The 14,796-nt window shown below is 34.6% G+C and overlaps 1 long non-coding RNA gene across 1 annotated transcript in view; it reads left to right on the plus strand.

Moving 5' to 3' along the window:
• The first annotated feature begins 10,818 nt into the window (after window positions 1-10,818).
• The window catches only part of LOC138857097 (uncharacterized), a 38,199-nt gene continuing 34,221 nt past the window's right edge, over window positions 10,819-14,796 (plus strand). Inside the window, exon 1 of the long non-coding RNA XR_011396057.1 lies at window positions 10,819-11,123. This is a non-coding gene — a long non-coding RNA (uncharacterized lncRNA). The remainder of the gene's footprint in view (window positions 11,124-14,796) is intronic.

Below are 14,796 nucleotides of genomic sequence, written 5' to 3' on the forward strand. Positions count from 1 at the left end.
ATAAAAAAAATTTCCCAACTTACTTTCGTGTAGCTCTTACAAACGCAAATCACTTTTTTTGTGACAATGTTTACTTAATTTTGGTATTTTCATTTAATTATCACATGTCGTGTTTAGTTTGATTTATTTCAGCTGCTACCAAATTCGGTTATGGCTAACAATAATATTAGAAAGGTATATACTTTTATATTTTTATACTCGTACATAGGTACATATCTGTACCAGAAAAAACAATCTTAAAAAAATATTTGTTCGCCCAAAATTTTGTTGCTTATATTAAAGTTGTCTACACTATTACGAACATTTTACAAAATTTCCTTATACTTTGACATGGGTCGATTAACATAGTGAGCGAATAATATTGCACTTACGGAAATAATAGGAAAAATACTGAGTGAAAGTGACCACCATAAAATCGCATATTGCACTCAAGGGACTCATTACGCCAAGTGCCTAGGCAAGTACTGATATGTAGGTACTTACATAGGTCTAAAAGGTGAGAAAAGGACATACACATTTGCAGAGTATGAATGCAAATATTTGGTAATTGGTAAAAATGTTTGAAAAATTTGTTGAAGTTGCTGCTGTAAGCTGTAAAGCAACAATAACCAAAATATGAGTTATGTTAATCTTCATAATTTAGTTGGATGGCAAAGCGATGTATATTAAGTTGATGTTCGTTTTATTCTACTCTTCCGAAATAAGGTTTCAATAAATTTCAGCGCATGATGCAGATTAAAGAAGGGATTCCCAATATTCCTTATATTGAACTTCAGTAAATATTTTTGGGTATGGAAGTTCACTAATAAAAAGAGCTAATAATAGAGAGGAGATGTTGATGGCCACGAGAATTTAAACCAATCTAAATTAGAGGTTTCGAAAAGGACAATTTTCCACAAGTAGTTATGGTTTTTGCTAAGCCAATAGCTGAATATCCAACGAATCCGTTACAGTCAGCAGGCAAGCAAAATTTCTGTTTTCGTCGATCAAAAAATCACCAACCAAATTGGCTCAAGCAATGTTATGCAAAGGCACATGCTCACTTGATTTGTTGATTTTTAAGTAATGAGGGAAATAATGTTTAATTTCTTCATTCTTTAAACAAAGTTAATCGAAGGCCACAAATACATGTAAGCGTCACAAAATAAACGAACGCATTTAAGAACTGTAATAAAAAAGTACTTATGCAAAAGATGAAAGTGAAGCAGATAACTTGCGAAAACTTTCACTCACTGAGCTTCATGTATTTACGATTTTGAAGAAGAGGAAAAACTCAGAAAACTAAACAAACTATGCTAATTTATTGTGAATAAATTTGCTAATGGCGAAAACTAACAAAACGGCATACAAAACATCAAACTTTCGTTGGAAAAATATCATTGCTTCAGAGAAAATGGACGATTGCACTCGCAGTTTTTTGTATATTTTAGGCACTTGACCGCCTCTGAATGGTGCACCGCTAACATTATCGTAGTATTTTTGCTACCTCTGCATTTATTTCGCAATATTTTGAATGCAATTTCCGACATTTTACTTTCGTAATATTGTTACAGCTGGCCGCTAGCGGTATTTATGTTGTTGTAGATGATTGGTTGATTGAAATTTTATTTCTTGCGGGTGACAGTTCTAAAAAGTGTGTGAATGTGAAAATGTGTTCGGGTGCAATGAATCGATGTATTGAAAGAAATATGTACATATGTATTTATCTACGACTGCAGTTCATATTTTCGGACTCAATCAGGGCTAGAAACAATACCATATTTTGAGACACCGCTGTTTGTCATTTTCTTAAAGTTTTTAGTAAGGACGATATTTTTGGGAAAATTTAATGGTTTGTTTGTGCGTTCACAATCGAAATTATCTTGTCAAAAGTTTAGAAGGACTTGAATCGGATCGATTAGTGAATAACCCATACCAAATTAAGTGAAGATATCTCGTCAAATGAAAAAGTTTTCTATACAAGATATTGATTTTGATCAGTCAGTTTGACTGACAGCTATACTATATGCTATACTAGTCCGATATCGGTGGTTCCGACAAATAATTAGCTTCTGAAGAAGAAAAGGACGTGTGAAAAATTTTATACACACAGACGGACAAACAGAGAGACAGACAAGCATGCCTAAATCAACTCAGCTCGCCATGCTGACCATTTGATATATATTTTATAGAGTCTCCGACGCTTCCTTCTAGGTGTTCCAAACTTTGTGGCCAATATAATAACCCCGTTCAGGGTATAAAACGTTTTTCGTGCAAGAACTTTAATTTCATCGATCAGTTTGTATAACAACTTTATTTAATAATGGTCCGATATCGGCTGTTCCGACAAATGAGCAGCTTCTTGAGGAGAAAAGGAAGTGTGAAAATTTCAATTTCAAATCGATGCTTACGCACCGTTTTCGCCTTCGCCGTCTTGTACACAAATATGTGAGTGCCCTCGTCAACGGTAGTCGTGAACGGCGTACACTGTGCCGTCGTCATCGATCGTCAACATCGCATGGACGATCTGATGTTGGATACTGTTGTGTGGCCACCGATTCTGATTTCCACAAAAAAATTTTGATCTTTTATAGCAGAAAAAGAGTGTAAAAAGATCTTTATCTTGATTTTGATCGGTCAGTTTGTATGTCAATTCTATGCTATATTTTTTTGAAACAGCTTTATAGGAGGTTCATGTGGCACCTGCGTTAAAGCTGTCCAAGTGAGATCCTTCTTAGAATCGACCTCCTAACCTAACCTATATGCTATATTAATCCGATCTGAAAATTTTTTCTAGATATTGCACCATTGGCTTAGACAATAAGCCATTCGAATTTCGTGAAGACATCTCGTCAAGTGAAAAGTTTTCCATCAAGCAATCGATTCCGATCGTTTAGTTTATATTTCAACTGTATGCTCTTGTGGTCGAACAAACAGACAGACATGGCTAAATCGACTAAGCTCGTCACGCTAATCATTTATATACATATACAATATATATTTTATAGGATCTCCGAAGTTTTTTTCTGGGTGCTACAGACTTTGTAGTAAACTTAACCTTGTTCAGAGTATAATATTTTAAATAAAATGACTGATGTAGTACAATGAAATGTTTTGTTAATATATTTACATATAAAATTTCTGGTAGTACTACCGAATATATACGGTACGTCTAACCGATTTATACGTCAGTAATTTAATCGGTCAATTCACTACGGTCACTGACTTTATTATGAGTAAGAAAGTGATGAACGATTACACGCACACAAGATTTTCGGTTAGATTTGTCACCTTGTCCATACGAAACTCATAGAAACTTTTACAGAAATCTCTGCTAGAGCTTTTGGGTAACTTTTCAATGACTTAACCGATAGTTCGCGTGCAAACAGGCAAATCATAAATGAGCCTATTAAAGGGGCTCTCTTATGAGCGTCATATTTATTGCAACACTGAACAATTTACTTAGCAAGGATAATGTTGATGTGGCACCCTGCAGAAATATTTATTAGCGGTGACAAAAACCTCGCAAAAACGAGATTGACCGGAGACGGATATGCAAATAAAAACTTCTTTGTTTGAGTTAATTTTATAAATTTGATAAAAATTTATTAGTTATTACATTTGCATATCCTCAATATTTTTATATGCACACCTTGCTAATATTTTTCATTATTTTTCAATGTCCAATAATTCAATTTAATAATATACCCTTATCAATATTAACATACATGCTTATGTACGTAAGGAATACGCCACAAGGTGGCGTTGTTAACCACCACAAAAGTGTAGCCAATACCACAACCATTCTCCTACTCAGCAAACACTCTCCACTCTGTTCAGTTTATCGACTTGCAATGTCTACAATCGCCGCTACGAAAATGTTAAGTAAAAATGCGCAAGAACGGACTTGCACGAACGCGCAACTTTAAAAACGCAAAAACAACGGGAAACGCGTAAAATATACGTTTAAAAGTTTAAATTCGTGTACATGGTGTAGCAGTGCAAGTGTTATGCATAAGTGTTGGGAAAAAGTGCTTAATTTAATGTGTAATAAAAGCAAATTGCAAAAATGGCCTGCAAGTGCCCGTCGCCATGTTCTGTTGCGGGCTTCGAAGTGTTTGCAATCTGATTTCGTGCATTTTGGTGGAAGAATATCGGTGTGAATGTGGTAAAAGTGAAAAACTATGTGCAATTTGTGTAATAATGTAATAAATGCGTGTAATTTGTGATTTTCATACAAAGTTTGTCGGCTCTTGCACATGCATGAATGTAGTGTTGTTGTTTTAGAGGACTGCAAAGCGAAAGCTAATGTGTAGATTTTAAAGTTGATTATGTGTTTTTGCTTTGCGCTTTGGAAGGAAGAAGGAAAAGGAAGTACGCTGAAAGAACAACTGTCAGTTTGTTCAAAAATTAAATGCGCACAAACCGACCCTGAATGTAACCAGTTGGTAAGTAGTTCTTAATAAAGAAATTGTAATGTTCCATAAAATAATAGTAGAATTATAATTAATGATGTGCTTGTGCACAAAAACGAAGATCATCCTGATTAAATGTTTTAATATACACTCGAATTCGACCGGCTGGACAATCCTTTCGCGTTGTAAGTAAACAGCTGCCACACACTAATGAACAAATAGAGATCAAACTTAACAAAAACAAAAAAAACGTTAACTTCGGTTGTACCGAAGCTAGAGCACCCTTCACAAATAAAGAAGTTTTATTTTATATGGCAGCTATATGATATAGGGGTCCGGTCTGGAAAATTTCTTCAAATTCTGTAGCGTGGGTTTGGACAATAATCTATGCCAAATTTCGTGATATTTGAAAAAAATTTAGTAATATTTATTGTTATTATCAATACCGGGTTGAAAAAAAAATAATTCCAAGCGTACCAAAATAAAACGATTTGTAATTCATCTAGAAGTAGATTACATTCAAACATAAAATTTACAATTTTCAATTCGTAATCCCAAAAAATTCTCAACCCTGGTTGGTAACCACTATAGAAGTTTAGAAAGACTCATACCTAAAATTCTGTTAATAGTTGCCACCTGTTTAAATTTTTTGATTTTATTCAATTTGTAAGGTAGATGGAATATAACAATAGTACGTGTGTCCTGCTTAGCAGGTTAAATAGTATTTTTGTCAACATATTTCGGCGAAGAGCTGCCACTTGTTTAGAATTTTAATTCATTAAAATTGACAATTGAAATAAAACAAGTGTGAGAGTTCTAGTACTGTTAGAGGTATTTTTAAGCAGTATTGCCACCTGTTAAAACAGATTCATTTCAAAAATAATTTTCGTATAAACAAGAAAAACGTTAACTTCTGCTGAAAATTTTTCTGTATAAAAAGATATTTTTCTTAATTTTCGGTCAGTTTATATCGCAGCTATATACTATAGTGGCCCGATCTGAACAGTTTTTTTGGAGATTGTAGTAATGACTGAGATAATAATTCATGTCCAATTTTGTGAAGATATATTGTCAAACAAAAAAGTAGAGTTGGATCGGTCAGTTTGTATGGCAGCTAAGATGTATGATAGAGTAGTCCGGTCTCAACAATTACTTCAGAGATTATAACGATGCCTGAGATTAGTCTATGCCAAATTTCGAGGCACAAATTTTAGCTTGAATCGACTTGTCATGCTTATCATTAATATATATTTATTTTATGAGGTCTCTGACGTTTCCTTTTGGGTGGCAAACTTAATATGTATAACCTGTTGAGGGTATCAATATATATTACACGATTGATATCATATCAAAGGTATGATAATTATAAAGGGGAACAAAACCCATTTTTTTTTTGTCTAGAAAGTGTTTTGTATAAAACAAGTGTTTACGGTACACCAAGGGTCAGTTAAATCGCGCGTAGGTCTCTTTCTTTTCACAATGTGCAAAAAAAAAAATTATTTGAACACATTTCTTTAAATTATTTGAAAAACTATAAAATTAAATTATACTACTTCAAGTTACAAAGCTATGCGAATACAAAATTTGACTAATATTTTCTTACAAATGTCGACACAGTTAAAATTAGTACGAGTGGATGACTAAATTTAGATGTATGGTAAACTTCTACAATTTGCAGCTGGAATTAACTGACTTTAAGAAAAAACCGCAAGTGAGTATATAAATGATGTCCACAAAATTTTGAACAAAAAGTTCTTGGCCAAAAATAAATGCAAATGCCCACATACATTCATACATATGTACACTGTTTTTGTTGTGAATGAGAGATGTGTGCACTTTATTACCAGGATTTGCTATCGTTATTCTCCTCAAACCAAATAACTCACATCTGCAATCTACAAAAGTATACAAATGTATGCATGTTTCTGGGCACGCAATGAATTCCGAAGACTTCTGCATATGCTGCAACTTGGTCTCCGGAGATGCTGTGCACATGGCCGCAAATTGGCCTGACTATTTGTTAAGCTGCAAATACGTCAAGTTTCTGCAATTCCACAATTGTGCTGCCCATTTAGGAACAACTGTTTACATTTTTTTAAAGTTTGCTCCATTTGTGGTTTTCATGCGATCCGCTTTGGTACTAATAGGCACATTTGTATAAAGTCAAAACGCATTCCACTAATTAGTTTTTGGTTTGTTTTTCACATCAACTTTTAAACAAGAAAACCTTAACATCGCTTGCATTGATGGCCGAATACCCTTCCCAAATAAAAAAAACTTCCATACAATAAATTGATTTTCATCGGTCGGCTTGCATGATAGCTATATGCTAGTAGCCCAATCTGAACAATATAGTCGGAGGTTATACTCTTGCCTTTAACAATAATCCGTTCCAAATTTCGTGAAGATATTCGATGAAATTCCTATATTTCCCTATACGGACTTCATTTTGATTCCTCAGTTTGTATTGCAGCTATATGCTGGAGACATATGGACATTGTCAAACCAACTCATGGTATAAAAATGTGGAAAGAGCAGTATGTGTTAGTGTACCGATTCTTGTTTTAGAAAGCAAAACTAGTACAGTGAAATCAAAGAGTACTTGAATCCTGTATGAAGTGACTATATTCAGGTCAGGTATTACTAGAGAAATCTCTAATCTGACTCAATGGAAGGCGATTTTAATTTCTTCTTATTACCTAACTAGCGTGGTTAAAAAAATGTTATAGGTGGTCATTACTGATACCTATTGCGATTTGACTGAAGTACTATTTTCGAAATACTGCTTTTAAATTACTCACTTTGAAAGTGGTTTCATTCGTGTTCGTAGTCCGCTACCGCATACATTCGTTTGCTTGGTATGTTCTATGGATCCAACAGAGGCATTCTTCACTAGGCATTAGGACCATTCAAATACTATCCAGGCCACTAAAATCTATTTAATATTTTTTTTCGCATTTAACTGGTGATTTGAGGATTTAGATCCAAAGTAGGTCTTTTCTGCATTTGCCACAGTTCATGTTGAAGTTGAACTGTACTTTAATGTATATGTATATTTTGTGCGACATTCTCCAGATTAAAAACACCAAGTGGTTTCAACTTGGTGTAAGTTTGGTCAGCTTTCTCTCTCATTTGCGGTGTGAGTCTTTACGTTATCCAACAAATTGAGGCTATATAAGCTTTAGGGTTGTATAGCAATGTGATTAGAAATCCTCAGTGGGTTGACGGGTCATACTTGACTTGAGAAGATATTTTGCTCTGAATAAGCAAGGGCACAGCAATGTTGAAAGCCCTAATCCGTCACCTAAAATACTAGAATTAGATTTGCTCTAAATACTGAAAGCATTATAGGCAAATGGGCAGAGTCCTGACCAATATTAGTTTTGGATGACTGTACGGAAAATATATACTTATATACAAAAGCACATATATGTAGCTGTAGATGTATGCAGGCCAGTACGCACTTCAACGAAATTCCATTAGTGAGCTATAGTGGTATGAAAACTCCAAACTCCAAAGAAAAAACCAATATGTGTATGGCACATATTCATCCATATTGTTACTCTGTACGCCATCATACGGTTGCATGTGGTCGTGCAGTTATTATCACATTTGACGATGACAGTGAATCGTTTATTAATACTGAGACATAAACAACTTGGTGGCTGCTGAGTACCTCTCCATAGGCTGAGGTGAAGAATAGCTTCGCAAATATTGACACAAATTGTAATTACATTTTCATCATAAAATAAACATAAAAGCAACCATCACAAATGAAATAATAGAGAAAATGAAAACATGCTACCCTCGAAAAGAAAAACAAATACAAAAGTGACCAAAAATTATCTTACACATCCAACCGCCCCTCCATTACTCGACTGTTCTCCTTACTCAGTTGGAGCGAGCCCCGCTGTGGTGGCAACGTCTGCGAAGGCGTCTGCAGGAAGAACACAATTAATGTAATAATGAATGACAAGCACAGTAGGGCCATATCTGGGAATATATATACACCAACAGCTGTTGCTTAACGATGCAGTCAAGTATACTCGTATATAAGTACACATAGTGCGCTTTTTTGTCAATTTTCAAGAGCAAGAAAAACATTTCGTTATTTATTATTATCAAGTAGCAAGTGTCCGTTAGATCGGCCAGGCCTGAGAGTAATTAACAGGCCTATAGTGTACTTTAAGTGAAACTAAGAAGTCATCTCGGTAGTAAATTAAAGGCCTGCTAAATATTGAATGGTTTTCATTCCGCCAAATCTAATGAGCTCACAGCTTTGAGAGGATTCTTGCAGTTCAATCTCATTATGTTCTCTCAATAAACCTTGATAGTAAAAATTGCTGCCAAATGTGTTTAAATTTTTTATTTTCGACACTAGAGAATACCTACTCAACACTGCTGAAACTAAATTTATATTGAGAACCGAAAATATCTATATCAATCATCCGTATAAACTTTGCAAACTATGTTATATACAGGCAGTATCTGTAACTCGAGCTAAACGCATTTGCCAATTAATGGACAAGAACAATCAACAAATAGTATTTCTCAAATAATTATCATACTTTAGTAGTAGTATGACAATGACTGTTTTCTTAAAATCGGTAATAATGTCTTCTTGCAACTACGAGAGATTGTTAATGACCATAAATGGGAATGTGGTGTCACCCTAGCGAATTATCTCATCCCGCCATATTAACGTCGAAAGTCACTTTCAACTATGACCGATCACTTTGTAGCTACTTTTCTAGAAATTTTAAGGGTCATTGCTTCTGCCAATATCAGACCACTATAGAGTACAGCTGCCATGCAAACTGATCGATCGGAATCAAGTTCTTTGAAGGAATCTTGTGTATTTGTGAAGGGTATTATAGCTTCCGTTACTTTTTTTATCTTTTTTGAATCCTGTTAATAAAGGAAAGGATTTCGATTGATTTGTTAATCATCAAAAATTTATATCATTTTAATCGGCCTTTTCGGATATTGTTGGCTTTGGTCCTAAAGCACCTTTTACACATGTAGATGGCTCTTATAGCTCTTCACATTCGCAGTGCTTTTCTTGACAAGTCGCGTAATCAATCTCTACTGTTTTTATTACTGTTACAATTTAAGATATTTATCGTCCTTGATTCTTGTGGCAATTAATTTCCTGTTTTTATGACAATAGATTTTTCGTAGGCCAAGGTAGAAGGCCGATTTGACATAGGATATCGATACTAATTTTGTTAGCAGTATACTCGGTTTCCAACAATCGGCACAAAATATCTTTATTCTTCATATAAATTTTTAAATGTGAAGCAGAAACGGACATAATATTCTTCTTAATAATAACTATTAAAATGTTTTTAAGTATCTCAGATACCTAAAGAGTAAAAGATTGTGTGAGATTTAATGCGATATTTCGTAATAAAAATTTTGTTGTAAGTTCAGACCTAAAGCATATTTGGAATAAAGTATCGTAAAAAGTTTTCGTTAAAGGTCTCTATTGCTTTAATCTCAGTATAGAGGTCTTCATCTTATAGGTTATACTCCTTTCATTGATTTTCGTCAGGTTATTTTTATGGAGAAATGTTTCGTTTATCGATCAATGGTCCTTTCAGAAGTAAGGTTACAAAAACTCTGAAAATTTAATGTCTTTGTAGTTATTGAAAAAACGTTTATACAATATTTAGTAGAAAATATAAAGCTAAGCGCCTAAATATAGGCAACAGTTTTAACTGCTTAGTTATGATGATATTTTTGAATCCTATTTAACGCATTCTTAAGGAGGTAAACGTTGGCGGTGACTGTCGGTAATTTAAATATTCTTTAAGTACGATTCAGTTGTTTAAATGATATAGTCTTCTCATTATTTGTAATTTCCTGTCTTCTCAGTTTTCGGATGCGAATTTCCCATTTTCTCCCTGTTTTAAGTTTTATGCAACTTTGATTTATCGTAATTGTTCGAAAACTTGCAGATTACCCATCATGTAAATTCTCGATCTTCCCATTATTTTGAGTGTTCAGGTCTTGCAACCAGAAATGTATCGTAATTTATCATAAGTTACCTATTTATTGTAGTTACGGTAAAATGCTGACTAAAGGCAGAGGAACACTTTCAAAGCTGTCGATGGCGCATGCGCAAAGCAAAGTACCCCTTAATGCAAATTGTGAAAAGCTTACACTACAGAACGTAAAACTTCTCCATTACATCCCACAGCTGGTGAAATAAACACCAGAAGCAAGCTTTCTTGTGTCTTCGTATATATACATATATGTTTAGACATATATATGCGAGGATGCGACACAGTTTTGTCATAGCAAGCCACGTTGCCTGTCTGCTTTGTAAACAAAAAAAGTCAAACACACAACGTTGCATGCAACATGTTGCAAATAAACGTGTTGTGTTTTGAATTTTAACAATTTATGTCCAGTGAACATATAACGGTACCAAGTGTTGATTTAACAAGTTCGTTTGAACGAGAGTTGCAAAATTTGTTGTTGCAGTAACTCGCAAATATCCTCGTCGGCTTTACGGTTTGCTAAAAAACGAGCTGACACATTCGTAATGCAGCCAGTTTCGTAGTAAGCAGCAACGTGTACGTTTGCCGGAAGCGGAAATCAGCAATTAAATAGTTTTAAAAATTAAAACGAAACCAAAAAAAAAGTTACATATTACCCAAACAGTTTTAATGTAAAAAAACGAGTGTCAAAAATTCATATTTTGCCGAGTAGGAGTGATTGACGGTAGACTTTTTTTTTTCTTTTTTTCGAAATTTTTTTGAAAAATGTTTTTAAAATAGAAACAAAATAAACAATTTTTTTCAAAATAAACAACCATAATGTGTATGTGGTGCTAAGCAGTATTGTGTTTGAATATTAATTAATTGGCTCAGCTGTGGTTGCAGGGCAGGGTGCGAAAAAAATTAACGGAAATCAGTGAAATGTGAAAATTTTCGACGTGTGACAATAAATACTGTGGACACTGCGCTGACCTACTCACGCTCGGTATTACGGCTGCCCTACTATACGCTTGATGGCGGTGATGATGATGCTATTTGCACGTGTGTGTGCGGGTTTGTGTTGCGCACTTGCCGGCAATCAGCCAGTCGGTCGACCAAGCACACATAATGGACAGCCGAGTGTCGCTTGCAAAGAATTGAACTTGCTGTCCATAAATTATACATTTGCTTTGTGTGTGGAGCTGTGTGTGTGAATGCACTACGATAAGTGAGAAAGCTAAACGGAGCCAAACGACCCACTTGGCGCACTAACTGTGCCATATTTGTGCTGGCATGCGTGGCATATTATGCTACACACATACATACCAATATAGCTGTGTGTGTGTGTGTATGTATGTGTGTTAAGACATATATGTTTGCAGTTGATGGGCATATCTCCACAGGCTGCTGCATGTTGTCGACATTTGCCATTGTTTTGCAGTCTCTGTTACTCTTACATCCTCCTTATTATTTATTCTCAGCGCCGCTGTTGCCTATATTTAGGCGCTAACAGTTGTTTATTAGGGTAAAATAGCACGTGCACGGCACCTGAAAGCAAATTTTCTACACACATACAACCTTTGCGCATGTGAGCAGATATTTAACACATTTGCCGGTCATCATCCCAAACATCTTATTATGTATAATCGCCGCTAAGCGAAAATTCATTGGCAAAATAACGTATTGCAGGGAAATTAAGATGTGTGCTGCATGTGTTTAGCACCCATATTAATTAACGATTGAAGTGCCACTTCAAAGCGTGAAATATATATTTGAGTTTTATATTTGTGTTTGGCCATACAAAATTAATGAGTTCGAATTTGTATCTGTACGGATGAGAGATGCTATTTTAAAGGTAGAAGTAAATTGAAGACTTGTAAATTACGCTGTGCTTCTGGAAAATACTGAAATTAAAGTCTAAGGTCTATTACCTACAAAGCGCTGAGGTTTTTACTCATATATGCCTTTAAAAAAAGTGTGTTTGAGCTACTACTTTATTTTGGTTTTTTAAATCGGTACAATCTTTTTTTTTTATCACAGTTTGTGTTTTTAGTCAACTTTTAATCGTGGTGAAATTCATTTCGGAAATCAAAATATTGTTCTACAACAAATTATATCCACTCTTCTATGAAATAACTAAATATTACAAAAATAATTGCAACTAGTTTCATTCATTCTGTCCTTGTAAGAAACCATTTTAACCACAACAATTCAAAATGTTTTGCAAATTTTCAATAACATATTTAGTCAATGACTCATCACTTATGGTGAAAATCAATCAGAGTTTCAAGGGTGATGCTTAAGGGTGTGATACATACACATGATTCTCAATAAGAAATAAAATGCATACAATGTGGCTTTATTATATAGATAAGTGTTTGCCATTATTTTTAAAAATGATATCAGGCAAGTGACTGCCGCAGCTGGCTCGAATAAATTCCAGCCGAGAGGCCCAATTTTCAACTACTTTTTGCAGCAAATGGAACCGTATGTCAGCAATAACGCCCCGATCATTATATTTCTTTTAGGGCGTCAATCGTCTCAGTCTTATCTGCGTAAACCAGCGACTTCACATAATCGCAGAAAAAAAGGTCCGCAATTAATAATATTTATATAGCATTATCTTGCCATAAGTTCTGTTACAAAGCTTACAAGGCATACTGCGTAGACAAATTCGCAACAAAAATTCCGTTATTATAACCGTAACAAGGTATATTAAGCTTGCCACGAAGTTTTTAACACCCAGAAGGAAATGTCGGAGACCCCATAAAATATATATTTATATAAATGATCAGCAAGATGAGCTTATACCAATTTCCGACCGTTACTTAATCACGAGATTTAGGCTGTTGAGTACATTATATCACTAATCTACTGGATTTGGCAATATTTCGGCATTTAAAAATGACACTTGGTGATCTCGTCACCGAGGAGATTTGAAGTTAATCTACCCGAAATCTCCCAATGCGACTATTATTAGTGTCATCTCTATGTCACATTTTGTTTTATCACACTGCTTTTGTCAAAGTGAAAAACAATAAACAACTAAATCAAATAAATAGTATTAGATTAAAGAAACATCCAGTAAATAAGTGAAAATGAAGGATAATAGTATCAAAAAAAAGAAGGTAATATGGAGTGAGGCTGCCGAGGATGATTTAATAGAATTGTGGCGCGAAAAAATATCACAGCTTCGATCGGCTAGTTAAAAACAGCTGTTCTCTAAATCCCCAACGACAGTAAGAACAGTCTAAATTAACGAATAGATTAAATGTAAACAAATCACTTAAAATTCGCAAACTCAGTTTTTAAGAATCGATCTGAAATTTTGCTCACGTGCTTCTTAACCCAAGGAGCCGCTAATTTGTCGGAATTGCCGATATCGGACTACAACAGCTAGCTGACATACAAACTGAACCATCGGAATCAAATGCTTGTATGGAAAGCTTTTTCATCATTCAGACGAGATATCTCCAAAAAAATATGGAGCGGATTATTGTTAAAAGCAACAGTGCAATTTACTAAGAAATTGTTGCCGCAAGGGGCCTTTATAAGCTTTTCAAAAAACTTATTATTTCGAGAGTTTTTCCTTACCGCACTATTGATCGTCTTTCCTAAACGTCTACTTTTGATGACGGAAATAGAAGTGGTAGTTTTGGCGTCGTTCGAACCAATTTATCCATAAGAACGGTTCACTAATGCATTTGCAGATATCCCTTTAGATAATAGAATATTATGTCATGGGAAATGGATATAACAACCAGATCAATGACAAGACTTATTCTAGTTAATCTACCGTCGATCAACTGGTCGTCTTCTTACAAACGCACTTGAAGCAAATTAGGCTTAACAATGTTTAGCGACTCATTTGGAACTTAAGTCAGCAACTTCAGCACTGCAGAAAAGCGAAAACTCAGCTCGCCGATATGTTTATAGTCTTTCATATTAGCTAGGTATGATATTTAGACATAATTATATATATATTTTACTTTCTATAAGGACCTCGGAGCACACTATGATATAAAGTTTATTTTGGCAAGGACTTCAGAAAGGTTCCATTGTCGAGAAAATGTAAATCATTGTTAGCTACAGGATCGATAGAGAACTATTAAACTAAATTATAGTTAGCTACAGGATCAATAGAGAACTGTTTGTAATATATAAATTATAGTTAGCTACAGGATCAATAGAGAACTGTTTGTAATATTTATTATAATTTCAATGGTTTTGGATAATGTTCTGAGAGAGAGATTCAAGCTTTAGAAAGGAAATTGTAAATGCAGTTATGAGCCCTTAAAATATTCAGTAAAACAGTTGCATCCTTCCAACAGCGCACCCTGTATTTGCTCATTGCAAAACTCGTGGTATTTGTGCACTCGTGCGTTCATCTGTCTCACAAATATTGTTTACCCCCTTTT

Source organism: Bactrocera oleae, chromosome 4 (genome assembly GCF_042242935.1).
Source record: "Bactrocera oleae isolate idBacOlea1 chromosome 4, idBacOlea1, whole genome shotgun sequence".
NCBI lineage: Eukaryota > Metazoa > Arthropoda > Insecta > Diptera > Tephritidae > Bactrocera > Bactrocera oleae.